At 37.1% G+C, this 14882-nt stretch overlaps 1 protein-coding gene across 1 annotated transcript in view; it reads left to right on the forward strand.

Moving 5' to 3' along the window:
* LOC149220038 (uncharacterized) overlaps window positions 1-14034 on the forward strand; it is a 123520-nt gene extending 109486 nt beyond the window's left edge. Inside the window, exon 4 of the mRNA XM_089382716.1 lies at window positions 13663-14034. The gene's annotated coding sequence lies outside the window, so the exon portion shown is untranslated. The remainder of the gene's footprint in view (window positions 1-13662) is intronic.
* The last annotated feature ends 848 nt before the right edge of the window (window positions 14035-14882 follow it).

The raw sequence follows: 14882 nt of genomic DNA on the forward strand, positions 1-14882 counted from the left end.
AAAACAGAGCATGGAAGAAGAGAGTATTAGCCCACAATATTTAAGAAGAAGCAATAGATTTAAAGGAAAGTGGAGGAAAACACAAGTAAAAGGACCCCACTTCATTGACTTGGGTGGGGAAACACCCGAGAAACCTCCAGCTAGTTGTAGCCCACCTCATTCTCGGCCAGAATTAGAAATCAGTCCTCCTCTTCAATAAGACTTTGAGGTCAGCCCAAGGAAAACACCCGAAATAGATCCAAATCAGCAAGAGGTGTATGATTATCTTGAATCCTTAGAGAACACAGTTGCAGGCCCGAGCACGTCATCCACTCTGCCTCACATAGCACAAGAAGCACAAATCTAATTATTGAAACAAGAAGTGTTTGAATTGGAGGTTTTAAACAGGCACATTAAACAAGAAAATGAAGCATTAAAGGAGCAAAACAAAGTGGACAAAATCATTCATGATAATACTATGTTACCTTTGGGACTGTGGCAGAAAAAGAACAAGAAATTAAAGAAAAAGTGCAGGAAGTTGAGCAGGGAATTAATCAATCTCAAATTCAGATGTTTGATAAGGAAGCCCAAGATGGTAGTAGCACCAAGAAAGAAGAGAAGAGGACTGGATGTACTAGCAGAGGCTTCAGAACACATGGACTAAAGGGGGATGACCAAAATTTTGGTTGCATGAGGACATGCAACACCTTCACAGTGGGGGTATGTTGAGTCCCAAACTTACATCTTCCCTATACACCTTTTTAGCCTTTTTCCCATATACATGGACCTCTTAAACCGTCAAATCATTGCATATTAATTTAAAAAGAGCATATAAAATGGTTTTCTAACTATGTCTTGTGACTGCTGTTTGATCTAGATTTTTGCTCAGTCAGCTGCGGAATCTTGTCACTTTCCGCAGCCAGCTCAACTTTCCGCAGCCTTTTTGTTGAAGTCTATGTTACAGGTGTCTACAGGAGAATCTAGCCACATGGGCAAGTTGCAAATGATGTGGACATGGAACGTGTCCTCTTGGTTCAGCCGAATCCCTCACAGAAGGCCGTGGTCAAAGACAGTTAAGCGGTGGTCAACTTAAGAGTTTTTCGGTGGCAGAACTCTGATTTTCACCACGTGAAGACTTGCGTGGCAAATTTCTAAATCTCAGGAGGCGTGCTAACACCTGTGGACTACTCCATGAACCGAATCTAACAGCCACCCTCCTTGGATTTAATTGTCACGACTACCATCATGCTAGATTTCTAGATGTGGTTATTCACGTGTCTGTTTATCAGCGCAGATTTTAGGAAAGTAGTTGTGTTTTCTTCTGTTATAAATAAAGCATTCTCATGCGCATATTAGCTAGCTTTTTGAATGTAATATTGATTGTTTATGAACCCACTATTCCGTGACTTGTTCCTTATGTTATCACTGCATTTTAATACATGAGAAGACACTGTTTTTAAGCTCAATTCGTGGTTGATTGCTGATTGGCCAAGGTTGTGCAGAGGGCGCCTGTACACACCAAGGTTTTGTAATTGCTGTATAGTTCCATGCTTTATTCCTTCACGTTCCTGATGCCATAATTGTTTGCTTGTATATATTACACTGTTTATGGTATTCATGTTGGTTTTTGTCCATAGTTTTTAATGCTTTCTAATGACTGTTAACTTATCAGTGTCTTTATTTCAGGTTCTAATAGGCAACCCGGGCAATTGCACATAGCTTTTTAATGACTAATGACATGGAATTATCTTGTCCTTCTGCTGATTTATTTTCTTAGTTCTAATTCCAGCACTGTTTATTTCTTTCAGTTTTTTTTTTTTTCATTTACTTTTCTGCAAGATAGATATTAGATTACTCATGTCATTTTCAGTTACCTCCTATAGCCAGAGCGAGTCAAATGGTGAGGGATTGAAGTATGAATGCGTAGTTTGATATTAATTTAATTTTCTGCAAGTCAGTTATTGTATTGCTCATGTCATTTTCAGTTACCTCCTATAGCCAGAGCAAGTCAAATGGTGAGGGATTGAAGTATGAATGCGTAGTCTGATCTTAGTTTTACTTTATGCAAATTAGATATCAGATTGCTCAATTTGTTTATGATTACCTCCTATAGCCAGAGCAAGTCGAATGGTGAGGGGTCAGAATATGAGTTGATGTAATATGATTTAGTTTACTTTGTTTGCAGTTTTGAATTTCTTTGAGTTCAGTTTCTTTTTATACAGCAGCAAGGATACTGGGTTTCATAGTCACTAGCTCACTGTTTGGTTTAATTAGAATATAGGTACATTTTTATTTTCTCTTAGGAATTGATTTCATCATTGCAAGTTTTAAAACCTTTTTGAAAACTTTGAAGTTTGGAAATCATTTTAAAGGTCACCATTGCCTTGAACACTTATATCCATACTTGACTTTTAGAATTGTCATCTCACATTAGGGAATCAAAAAAAGATAAACCCAAAAACAAACCAAAAATAAAAAACGACAAAGAAATAAGAAATCGTTTATCTTGCATATATAGTGCACCTCACTTCAGCAGTTTACGACTCCCGGCAACGGCGCCAAAATGTTTGGTCAATTTAGTGTGTCCTAAATTGCTATATAAATTGTCAATCCGGGAGTCGTAAACTGCTGAAGTGAGGTGCACTATATATGCAAGATAATCGATTTCTTATTTCTTTGTCGTTTTTTATTTTTTGTTTGTTTTTGGGTTTATCTTTTGTTGATTCCCTAATGTGAGATGGAAATTCTAAAAGTCAAGTATGGATATAAGTGTTCAAGGCAATGGTGACCTTTAAAATGATGTTCAAACTTCAAAGTTTTCAAAAAGGTTTTCAAACTTGCAATGATGAAATCAATTCCTAAGAGAAAAAAAAAATGTACCTATATTCTAATTAAACTAAACAGGAGCTAGTGACTATGAAACCCAGTGTCCTCACTGCTGTATAAAAAGAAGCTGAACTCAAAGAAATTCAAAACTGCAAACAAAGTAAACTAAATCATATTACATCAACTCATATTCTGACCCTTCACCATTCGACTCGCTCTGGCTATAGGAGGTAATCATAAACAAATTGAGCAATCTGATATCTAATTTGCATAAAATGAAACTAAGATCAAACTACGCATTCATACTTCAATCCCTCACCATTTGACTCGCTCTGGCTATAGGAGGTAACTGAAAATGACATGAATAATCTAATATCTATCTTGCAAAAAAGTAAATGAACAAAACAAAACTGAAAGAAATAAACAATGCTGGAATTAGAACTAAGAAAATAAATCAACAGAAGGACAAGATAATTCCATGTCATTAGTCATTAAAAAACTATGTGCAATTGCCCGGGCTGCCTATTAGAACCTGAAATAAAGACACTGATCAGTTAACAGTCATTAGAAAGCATAAAAAACTATGGACAGCAACCAACATGAATACCATAAAGAGTGTAATATATACAAGTAAACAATTATGGCATCAGGAACGTGAAGGAATAAAACATGGAACTATACAGCAATTACAAAACCTTCGTGTGTACAGGGGCCCTCTGCACAACCTCGGCCAATCAACAATCAACCACGAATTGAGTTTAGAAACAGTGTCTTCTCATGTATTAAAATGCAGTCATAACATAAGGAACAAGTCATGGCACAGTGGGTTCGTAAACAGTCAATATTACATTCAAAAAGCTAGTGAATATGCGTATGAGAATGCTTTATTTATAACAGAGGATGACACAACTACTTTCCTAAAATCTGCGCTGATAAACAGACACGTGAATAACCACGTCCAGACATCTAGCATGATGGTAGCCGTGAAAATTAAATCCAATGAGGGTGGCTATTAGTTTCGGTTCATGGAGTAGTCTACAGGCGTTAGCACATCTCCTGAGATTTAGGAATTTTCCATGCAAGTCTTCACGTGGTCAAAAACAGAGTTCTGCCACCGTAAAACTCTTAGGTTAACCACTGCTTGACTGTCTTTGACCACGACCTTCTGTGAGGGATTCGGCTGAACCAAGAGGACACGTTCCATGTCCACATCATTTGCAACTTGCCCATGTGGTCGGATTCTCTTGTAGACACCTGTAACATAGACTTCAACAAAAAGGTTGTGGAAAGTTGAGCTGGCTGCGGAAAGTGACAAGATTCCACAGCTGACTGAGCAAAAATCTAGATCAAACAGCAGTCACAAGACATAGTTACGAAACCATTTTATATGCTCTTTTTAAACTAATATGCAATGATTTGACAGCTTAGGAGGTCCAGGTAAATGGGAAAAAGGTTAAAAAGGTGTATAGGGAAGATGCAAGTTTGGGGCTCAACATACCCCCATTGTGAAGGTGTTGCATATCCTCATGCAACCAAAATTTTGGTCATCCTCCTTTAGTCCATCTGTTCTGAAGCCTTTGCTAGTACATCTAGTCCTCTTCTCTTCTTTCTTAGTGCTACTACCATCCTGGGCTTCCTTATCAAACATCTGAATTTGAGATTGATTAATTCCCTACTCAACTTCTTGCACTTTTTCTTTAATTTCTTGTTCTTTTTCTGCCACAGTCCCAAATGTAACATAGTATTATCATGAATGATTTTGTCCACTTTGCTTTGCTCCTTTAATGCTTCATTTTCTTGTTTAATGTGCCTATTTAAAACCTCCAATTCAAACACTTCTTGTTTCAATGATTGGATTTGTGCTTCTTGTGCTATGTGAGGCAGAGTGGATGACGTGCTCGGGCCTGCAGCTGTCTTCTCTAAGGATTCGAGATAATCATACACCTCTTGCTGATTTGGATCTATTTCGGGTGTTTTCCTTGGGCTGACCTCAAAGTCTTGTTGAGGAGGAGCACTGATTTCTAATTCTGGCCGGGAAGGACTTACATCAACATCTTCAAGACTGATTTCAATATTTGGTTGAGAATGAGATGGGCTACGGCCAGCTGGAGGTTCCTCGGTTTTTTCCCCACCCAAGTCAATGAAGTGGGGTCCTTTTACTTGTGTTTTCCTCCACTTTCCTCTAAGCTTGCTGCTTCTTCTTAAATACTGTGGGCTAGTACTCTCTTCTTCCATGCTCTGTTTTCCTTTTTCTTTCTTCTTGGCTGTAGCAGCTTGTTTTCGAAGATGCACTAGTCTCTCAGACAACACTTGATAGTCTTCCTCTACAGAGGGTTCTAGTGATTGGTAGACATCTTCTATGTTCCTTTTTCCTTTCAATTTCCTCTGTTTTCTGTCCTCAATTCTTTCCTCCTTCTCTTTTTGACCAACTTCTTTACTTTTGCTAATAGGAGAGTCTTGGATTATTGCACTTTTTTCTTTTCTCCTACTCCTTCTTGGTGTTTTTGGTGTACTGCTTTCAGGTGCCTCAGATAGCTCTTGAAAGTAGTTTCTTACTAAAAACCGTTCCCAGGTATCTATGTTTTTCTTCAATTGGTCTTCAATTAGAATCCTCACAAGCCCTTGATGATATAAATGAGGTTCTATGTGTTTTATGTTCTTTTGGACTGTTGTGCATATCTTTTTCAAGCTCAGCAATAAGAAATAGGACAGATTAAGGGTTTGGTTCTCTAAGAAGTTCATCAATAACCTAGTATGATACATGTACATTGCTCCAAAACGGCCTTCACAAGTAATGAACTTTTGAATGATTAACAGTAAGTTGGCCCACTCTTCTTTTAATGCATGAAAAATAATTACTTTTGTGAATACAATAACATCCATACCTGGGTTACGTAATATAACTCTCCATGCCTACTCGTCCAAACTTTTGTTTTTAAACCAACGTTCACCTTCCTGGGGCAGGTCTGTGGCAGCTGCTATGGATGCTTCAATGACTGTGAACTTAAGTCTCCAATTTCCACCACCTGGCCGTTGAAAGACCTTGCAAAAGCTTTTGTTATCTCCTTATTGTGGCCCTTAAATTTTTGAATGAAATGTAGCCATTTTGCCTTCTTCAGCAAGTCTTTTACTTGAGGGTATCCTTCTAAGAACTTAGGCCCTTCCGGTTCTACCCTCAATAACCGTCTCATCCTTTCCACTGTTTGAAATTCAACTGAAATTCAACTGCGTGTGAGGGTTTAGCATAGGTAAGACGGCTAGGTTGCATGGTTTATGGAGAAAAAACAGTGGCTGAAAATGGAAGGTGGATAATAGGTAGCGGGAGTGTTTAGGAACTGTAAATGGAAACAGAGGATAGGCAGCCGAGGTGAGTTCACAAAATGGAGTGAAGACGTATGTGAATGAGGTGTGGCTTTAACAAAATGGCAGGGTAGTGAAGTGAAGTCGGAATTTTTGAACTGAACGGCTGCGTAGGAGATGTTACACGTTTATGAAATGGCTGCGAAAAGTGCGGTGGAGAGGAGCCGTAATTAAATGGGTCACATCTCATGATTACAAGTGGAGTGTGAAAGTGCAGTCAACTACGAGTTAAACCCGAAAATTAATCATGAGACTGTTTAGGGAATAAATGCATGGTTCATGGAGGAATGTCATGGAATGGTAATGGAGCTATCGTGGTAATCATTGCATATAGTGGAGCTTTAAGGTTTAATAACTATGCAAAATTGTGCCTTTGATTGCTATTTGAAAGAAATTTTTACTCATACCTTGGAATCTTTGCCATTTGTTGTCCATTAGCCCTTAATCAACTGCTCCTTATTGATGTCTTTAGATGCTCCATGTCTTCATAACATATGCTCAGTCATACCTGCATTTTCATGATTATTGAACTAACATCTTGACTGTTAATTTGAAAAACAGAGTGGTGGCTGCGGAAACTGCTTCTGGCTGCGAAAACTGATTCCAGCTGCGGAAACTGACACAGCAACCACTTGGCTGAATAAAGATAGTTAGATAATAACTAACTAAATGGAAATGGTCATGAAAGAGACTTTTATTGATGAAATGGAATGAAATGGAGTGGAGTGAAATGAAAATGAAATGGAGTGGGATGGAAATGAAGTGAAGTGAAAATGGGAAAGAAAGAGATATTTTTTTTTTTTTTTTGGAAAATATAGTGTCAGGTGTTCCTGATTTTCACTCTACATTTTCTGTATAAGACTGCCAATTAGTGATTGGTTTTCAGGCTTATACAATTTTTTTTTTTTAAACAGAAAGGAACAAAGGCTAGGCTGGTGGAGAAGAAGGATTCTTCTTCACCAACCTTATTGAAGAATTCTCTTGAAACATTTTGACAAATTCCTTTTTTGAGAGTGGCTTATGATAAATCTTTAATATGTGGCCATTCACAATAAGAGGAGTTTGAAATTCATCAATGGTCTTGATTCTTACCGCTCCATTGCTAAAGACTTTGTCAATCTCATATGGCCCAAGCCAATGGAACTGAAATTTACCTTTGAAGTCTTTAAACTTGGAATCAAATAGTAATGCTCAATCTCCCTCTTGAAACTTTTTCTCTTTGATGTATCTGTCATGCCACTTAACTCTTGGATGTTGAATGAGATCAGTTCTTAGGATTGCTTCTTGTCTGAACTCATCCAGCTCATTCAACTGCTCCATTCTGTGCTTTTGGGCTTCTGATAGATCCATCCCCAATTGAACTGCCATCTCGAAAGTTTTGACCTGAAACTCAATGGGGAGCAGGACTTCTTTCCCATAAACAAGTTCATAGGGAGAATGTCCTGTTGTATTCCTCCATGTGGTTCTGTAGGCCTATAAGGCTTCAGGAAGCCTTTTTGCCCAATCTCTTCTGTGTAGATGAACAGTTTTGGTGATGATTCTTTCAATAACTTTGTTTGTAGACTCCACTTGGCCATTTGCTTGCGAATGGTAAGGAGTAGACTTTTTGTGCTTGATTTTGTATTCTTCCATCAGCTTCTCCATCATGTTGGATGTAAATTGACTTCCCTGATCTGTCACAATTTCTCTTGGGACACCAAAGCGAGTAAAAATATCCTCATAAAGAAAACTAACAATTGAATTTTCAGTAGCAGAAAGTAATACTTTGGCTTCTACCCATTTAGTGACATAATCAGTGCATACCAATATATACTTCTTTTGTTTAGATGGTGGATTAATGGGTCCAATGAAATCTAAAGCCCATTTTTCAAAGGGTTCGATGAGTACCCTTGGTTGCAATGGAATTTCATTTGAAAGAGTCAGTTTCCCTACTCTTTGGCAGCTGTCACACCTTTTGACATATTCTTTTGTATCTTTGAAGAGGGAAGGCCAATAATATCCTAAAGAAAGGATTTTATAGGCCGTCCTTTTGTCAGCAAAGTGTCCACCGCATGGTTCATCATGACATGCCTTGAGGATGTCAGGCATTTCATCTTTCCTAACACATCTTCTGATCACACAATCTGGCCCTGTTTTAAACAATTCATTAGAAATCCATGAATATTTTGAACTCTCCTGAATAATTCTTCTTTTTTCACTAGGAAATAGATGTGGAGGTAGTTTCCTTGTAACCAAATAGTTAGCAATATCTGCATACCAATGAGTCTTAGTAATTACTGCAAATAAATATTCATCTGGAAAATTATCCTCTACAGGAGAATCTTCTTTAGTATTTTGGATCCTAGACAAGAAATCAGCTACTGTATTTTGTTTCCCTGGTCTATCCAACACAGTAATATTGAATTCCTGTAAAAGTAAGAGCCATCTTGTAACTCTGCCATTAGTAACAGGTTTGTTCATTAGATATTTAATCGCAGAATGATCAATATGGACAAAAGTTTCATAGCTTGTTATATAATGTCTAAACTTATTAATTGCATGAACAACAGCTAAGAACTATTTTTCAGTCACAGTATAGTTCAACTCAGTGGGAGTCAAAGTTTTACTGGTATAGTAAATGGCATAAGGAACTAAATCCTTTTGACCCAACACAGCTCCTAGAGTTGTATCTAAAGCATCTGTAGAAATATGGAAAGGAAGTTTCCAATTTGGCCCTCTCAAGATGGGTGCTTCAGATATTCTTGTTTTCAAAGTTTCAAATGTTGATTGACAATCAGGATCCCATTTGAATTCACAGTCTTTTGTAAGCAATTTGAAGAGTGGAGATGCTATTTTGGTGAAGTTTTCTATAAATCTTCTATAGTACCCAGTAAATCCCAGAAAACTTCTAACTTCTTTTTGACAATTTGGAATAGGCAACTTGGAGATGACCTCAACTTTTGATCTATCAACTTTAATCCCATCCCCTGAAATATGATGTCCCAAAACAATACCTTCAGTAAACATCATAAAGCATTTTTCATGACTCAATGAAAGGTTTGTTTCTTTACATCTTATAAGGACTTTTTCCAAATTCTCTAATGCCTCTTCAAATGAATCACCATAAACTATAAGATCATACATATAGACCTCTACACAATCATGGATTAGATCATAAAAGATTCCTAGTACTGCCCTTTGAAATGTTGCGGGTGCATTACATAATCCAAAAGGAAGCACTAGGTAAGAAAAATTTCCCCATGGACAGGTAAATATGGTCTTATCTTGATCTTCAGGTGCTACCTGAATTTGATTATAGCCACTAAAACCATCCAAAAATGAAAAGTACTTTTTGTCTGCTAGAGTATCTAATACCTGATCGATAAAGGGTAAAGGAAAGTGATCCTTCAAAGTTGCTTTATTCAATTCCCTGTAATCAATGCATACCCTCCATTCACCATTCTTTTTAGTTATTATAACCAAAGGAGAAACCCATCGGCTATCTGAAATTGGATAAATGAAGTTTACATTGAGTAGTTTTTGGAGCTCTTCTTTTACTATCTCCCTAAGGTTTGGAAATGGTCATGAAAAAGACTTTTATTGATGAAATAGATGAAATGGAGTGAGATTAAATGGAGTGGAGTGAAATGAAAATGAAATAGAGATTTTTTTATTTTTTTTTTTGGAAAATATAGTGTCAGGTAATGGAAATTGGAGACCTTAAGTTCACGGTCACTGAAGCATCTATAGCAACTGCTACAGACCTGCCCCAGGAAGGTGAACGTTGGTTTAAAAACAAAATTTTGGACGAGCAAGCATGGAGAGTCATATTACGTAACCAAGGTATGGACGTTACTGTATTCACAAAAGGAATTCATGTTTATGCATTAAAAGAAGAGTGGGCCAGCTTACTATTAATCATTCAAAAGTTCATCACTTGTGAAGGCTGCTTTGGAGCAATGTACATGTATCATACTAGGTTATTGATGAACTTCTTAGAGAACCAAACCCGTAATCTGCCCTATTTCTTATTGCTGAGCTTGGAAAAGATAAACACAACAGTCCAAAAGAACATAGAAGACATAGAACCTCATCTATATCATCATGGGCTTGTGAGGATTCTAATTGAAGACCAATTGAAGAAAAACAAAGATACCTGGGAATGGTTTTTAGTAAGAAACTACTTTCAAGAGCCATCTGAGGCACCTGAAAGCAGTACACCAAAAACACCAAGAAGGAGTAGGAGAAAAGAAAAAAGTGCAACAATCCAAGACTCTCCTATTAGCAAAACTAAAGAAGTTGGTCAAAAAGAGAAGGAGGAAAGAACTAAGGACAGAAAAAAGAGGAAATTGAAAGGAAAAAGGAACATAGAAGATGTCTACCAATCACCAGAACCATCTGTAGAGGAAGACTATCAAGTGTTGTCTGAGAGACTAGTGCATCTTCGAAAACAAGCTGCTACAACCAAGAAGAAAGAAAAAGGAAAATAGAGCATGGAAGAAAAGAGTACTAGCCCACAGTATTTAAGAAGAAGAAGCAGGCTTAGAGGAAAGTGGAGGGTACACAAGTAAAAGGACCCCACTTCATTGACTTGGGTGGGGAAACACCCGAGAAACCTCCAGTTGGTCGTAGCCCACCTCATTCTCAGCCAAATATTGAAATCAGTCCTCGAGATGTTGATGTAAGTCCTTCTCGGCCAGAATTAGAAATCAATCCTTCTCCTCAACAAGACTTTGAGGTCAGCCTAAGGAAAACACCCGAAATAGATCCAAATCAGCGAGAGGTGTATGATTATCTCGAATCCTTAGAGTAGACAGTTGTAGGCCCAAGCACATCATCCACTCTACGTCATAGAGCACAAGAAGCACAAATCCAATCATTGAAACAAGAAGTGTTTGAATTGGAGGTTTTAAACAGACACATTAAACAAGATAATGAAGCATTAAAGGAGCAAAGCAAAGTGGACAAAATCATTCATGATAATACTATGTTACATTTGGGACTGTGGCAGAAAAAGAACAAGAAATTAAAGAAAAAGTGCAGGAAGTTGAGCAGGGAATTAATCGATCTCAAATTCAGATGTTTGATAAGGAAACCCAGGATGGTAGTAGCACCAAGAAATAAGAGAAGAGGACTGGATGTACTAGCATAGGCTTCAGAACACATGGACTAAAGGGGGATGACCAAAATTTTGGTTGCATGAGGACATGCAACACCTTCACAGTTGGGGTATGTTGAGTCCCAAACTTGCATCTTCCCTATACACGTTTTTAGCCTTTTTCCCATTTACCTGGACCTCCTAAGCTGTCAAATCATTGCATATTAGTTTAAAAAGAGCATATAAAATGGTTTCCTAACTATGTCTTGTGACTGTTGTTTGATCTAGATTTTTGCTCAGTCAACTGCGGACTCTTGTCACTTTCCGCAGCCAGCTCAACTTTCCGCAACCTTTTTTTTTAAGTCTATGTTACAGGTGTCTACAGGAGAATCTGGCCACATGGGCAAGTTGCAAATGATGTGGACATGGAACGTGTCCTCTTGGTTCAGCTGAATCCCTCACAGAAGGCCGTGGTCAAAGACAGTCAAGCGGTGGTCAACCTAAGAGTTTTACGGTGGCAGAACTCTGTTTTTTACCACGTGAAGACTTGCGTGGAAAATTTATAAATCTCAGGAGGCATGCTAACACCTGTGGACTACTCCATGAACCGAATCTAACAGCCACTCTCCTTGGATTTAATTGTCACGGCTACCATCATGCTAGATTTCTAGACGTGGTTATTCACGTGTCTGTTTATCAACGCAGATTTTAGGAAAGTAGTTGTGTCATCTTCTGTTATAAATAAAGCATTCTCATACGCATATTAGCTAGCTTTTTTAATGTAATTTTTGACTGTTTACGAACCCACTGTGCCGTGACTTAATCCTTATGTTATGACCGCATTTTAATACATGAGAAGACACTATTTTTAAGCTCAATTCGTGGTTGATTGCTGATTGGCCGAGGTTGTGCAGATGGCCCCTATACACACCAAGGTTTTGTAATTGTTGTATAGTTTCATGCTTTATTCCTTTGCGTTCCTAATGCCATAATTGTTTGCTTGTATATATTACACTGCTTATGGTATTCATGTTGATTGTTGTCTATAGTTTTCTTTATGCTTTCTAATGCTGTTAACTGATCAGTGTCTTTATTTCAGGTTCTAATAGACAGCCCAGGCATTTTCACATAGCTTTTTAATGACTAATGACATGGAATTATCTTGTCCTTCTGCTGATTTATTTTCTTAGTTCTAATTCCATCACTGTTTATTTCTTTCAATTTTGTTTGTTCATTTACTTTTCTGCAAGATAGATATTAGATTACTCATGTCATTTTCAGTTACCTCCTATAGCCAGAGCGAGTCAAATGGTGAGGGATTGAAGTATGAAAGGGTAGTTTGATCTTAGTTTCATTTTATGCAAATTGGATATCAGATTACTCAATTTGTTTATGATTACCTCCTATAGCCAGAGTGAGTCGAATGGTGAGGGGTCAGAATATGAGTTGATGTAATATGATTTAGTTTACTTTGCTTGCAATTTTTGAATTTCTTTGAGTTCAATTTCTTTTTATACATCAGCAAGGATACTGGGTTTCATAGTCACTAGCTCACTGTTTGGTTTAATTAGAATTTAGGTACATTTTTATTTTCTCTTAGGAATTGATTTCATCATTGCAAGTTTGAAAACCTTTTTGAAAACTTTGAAGTTCGGAAATTATTTTAAAGGTCACCATTGCCTTGAACACTTATATCTATACTTGACTTTTAGAATTGCCATCTCACATTAGGGAATCAACAAAAGATAAACAAAAAAAAAAACAAACCAAAAATAAAAAACAACAAAGAAGTAAGAAATCGGTTATCTTGCATATATAGTGCACCTCACTTCAGCAATTTACGACTCCCGGATTGACAATTTATATAGCAATTTAGGACACACTAAATTGACCAAACATTTTGGTGTTGTTGCAACAATAATCATAAAGATATACTTTGCAACAATAATCAAAATATCATTATGCAAAGTTCAAAGATCAAAATAGAATGCTGCAACCAAAAAAAAAATGGTTGTAACACAAGAGCCAACCATGTTGCAATTCAAGTAAAATACTTTGCAAAAATATGAAGTTATCAAATGATATCATGCAAAGTTAATCCAAAGCTCAAGGATCAAAAGAGTTAATGTAATATATATTGCATGAGGACATGCAATAGCTTCAGTTAGGGGGTATGTTGAGTCTTGAAAATGTCATTCATTTCCATTACACTTTCACTATTATGTCCATTATATCACCTCACCTCCATTTCACTACTATGTCACCACTTTCATCCCACTTTCATTATCATTGGGCCACATTTATGTTTTTCCAATATTTATTAATTCTAAGCCTTTTAAGTGAATTTGTGGTTAAAAATTAGAAAATAATGTGCATATGCTTATACTTAACAAATGGATTGAGATTGTTTACATGTGTAGGTTGAAATAAGGCTTCTAGAAGACTCTTATGTGGCACTCTAAGGCCAAATTCGAATTTGAGTGGAAAGAATCATGGGATCATGAGGATATGTGTCACATCTCCTAATTGTATTGCAATTCTAAGAAGATATGTGTCTTATCAGTTCCTAATTTGATTAGGACTCTAGAGGTAGAGGGAGAGATTCATGGACTCTCATTAATGAGATGGCTTCTCATCTTTCTGTATAAATAGGAGATCTCTCTCCTTCATTTGTTAGTTCTTAAGTCTCAGTTTAGAGTTCTTTAGCTTGGAGTTTGTAGTTCTTCCTTGATGGCTCTTGAAAGCTTTGGAGAGCTTTGTTGTACTTTGTAATTTTGAAGAATTTGAATAAAGCATTGATGTTCTCAACATGGAAGGAAATGTGAAGTAGATGTCATGGAGCACATTAGAATGTAAAGTAGAGTAGATTTCATTTTGTAATTTTTCTTTGATTTCATTATGTCATTTGATTGCTTTTAAGTTTGATAGATTAGATTTTCCATTCATGCAATTTTAATTCATTTAAGTGTGTTCAACCGGTTGATTGTAGATTAGTTTTTTTCTTTACATTTTTTTGCATCAAATAGTGACATGAGATTTACCTCTCTATTGACTTTGTTTTTTTTTAGATTTTCAATTTCAGTTATGTTTTGATTTCAATCTTATTCATTTACTTTGTTAGTTTAAATATCAGATTGCTCAAGTTGTTGATGATTACCTCCGAAAGCCATAGCGGGACTAATGGCGAGGGATCAGACTATGAATTGATGTGATTTGATTTTAAGTTTACTTTTCTGCAAAGTAGATATTAGATTACTCATGTCATTTTCAGTTACCTCCTATAGCCAGAGTGAGTCAAATGGTGAGGTATTGAAGTATGAATGTGTAGTTTGATATTAGTTTATTTTTCTGCAAGTTAGTTATTGAATTGCTCATGTCATTTTTAGTTACCTCCTATAGCCAGTGTTGGCATTATGATTCAGGTGTTGTCCTTGATGGCAAACCCATTCAGGTGATAAATCAAGAAGGACGCAGGAAATATGTTCAGAAAGTGCGTCCCCGCAGGTATACCATACAGAACCCGCGTCCAGGGACGCAGGCCAGCCGTTCAGGAGGTGCGTCCGCCCAGTGCACACATTTCAAGGCAGAGAAAAGCACGTGGGGGTTTCTTGTGTGGTATCTAGCCGACGGTTTTGTGTTT

Source organism: Pinus tabuliformis, chromosome Q (genome assembly GCF_031772625.1).
Source record: "Pinus tabuliformis cultivar Carrire ecotype Pingquan chromosome Q, CPIR1, whole genome shotgun sequence".
Taxonomy (NCBI): domain Eukaryota; kingdom Viridiplantae; phylum Streptophyta; class Pinopsida; order Pinales; family Pinaceae; genus Pinus; species Pinus tabuliformis.